Below are 1,134 nucleotides of genomic sequence, written 5' to 3' on the forward strand. Positions count from 1 at the left end.
GTTCTCCCATGTAATTCACCTCTTCTATTGAAGGGTTCTCAGGATCATAAGCTTCTTCCTCAGATGAAGCTTCCTTAGTACTGCTTGGTGCATTTTGCATCCCAGACAGACTTTGAGAAATCATATTGACTTGTTGAGTCAATATTTTATTCTAAGCCAATATGGCATTCAGAGTGTCAATCTCAAGAACTCCTTTCTTCTGACTAGTCCCATTGTTCACAGGATTCCTTTCAGAAGTGTACATGAATTGGTTATTTGCAACCATTTCAATCAGTTCTTGAGCTTCAGTAGGCGTCTTCTTCAAATGAAGAGATCCTCCAGAAGAGCTATCCAAAGACATCTTGGACAGTTCAGAGAGACCATCATAGAAAATACCTATGATGCTCCATTCAGAAAGCATATCAGTGGGACACTTTCTGATCAATTGTTTGTATCTTTCCCAAGCTTCATAGAGGGATTCTCCTTCCTTCTGTCTGAAGGTTTGGACTTCCACTCTAAGCTTACTCAATTTTTGAGGTGGAAAGAACTTTGCCAAGAAGGCATTGACTAGCTTTTCCCAAGAGTCCAGGCTTTCTTTAGGTTGAGAGTCCAACCATGTCCTAGCTCTGTCTCTTACAGCAAAAGGGAATAGCATCAGTCTGTAGACCTCAGGGTCAACCCCATTAGTCTTGACTGTGTCACAGATTTGCAAGAACTCAGCTAAAAACTGATGAGGATCTTCCATTGGAAGTCCATGGAACTTGCAATTCTGTTGCATTAGAGAAACTAATTGAGGCTTAAGCTCAAAGTTGTTTGCTCCAATGGCAGGGATAGAGATGCTTCTCCCATAGAAGTCGGGAGTAGGTGCAGTAAAGTCACCCAGCACCTTCCTTGCATTGTTGGTATTGTTGTTGTTTTCGGCTGCCATGTGTTCTTCTTCCTTGAAGAATTCGGTCAGGTGCTCTAAAGAGAGTTGTGCTTTGGCTTCTCTTAGCTTTCTCTTCAAGGTCCTTTCAGGTTCAGGATCAACCTCAACAAGAATGCCTTTGTCCTTGCTCCTGCTCATAAGATAGAGAAGGAAACAAGAAAATATGGAATCCTCTATGTCACAGTATAGAGATTCCTTTAGGTGTCAGAGGAAAAGAAGAGTAGAAG

The 1,134-nt window shown here is 41.8% G+C and overlaps 1 non-coding gene across 1 annotated transcript; it reads left to right on the forward strand.

Moving 5' to 3' along the window:
• Positions 1-394: 394 nt before the first annotated feature.
• On the forward strand, positions 395-502 carry LOC112718969 (small nucleolar RNA R71). Its single transcript, XR_003161294.1, has one exon. It is a non-coding gene; the product is annotated as a small nucleolar RNA R71 (small nucleolar RNA).
• The last annotated feature ends 632 nt before the right edge of the window (positions 503-1,134 follow it).

Source organism: Arachis hypogaea, chromosome 10, assembly GCF_003086295.3.
Source record: "Arachis hypogaea cultivar Tifrunner chromosome 10, arahy.Tifrunner.gnm2.J5K5, whole genome shotgun sequence".
NCBI classification, from domain to species: domain Eukaryota; kingdom Viridiplantae; phylum Streptophyta; class Magnoliopsida; order Fabales; family Fabaceae; genus Arachis; species Arachis hypogaea.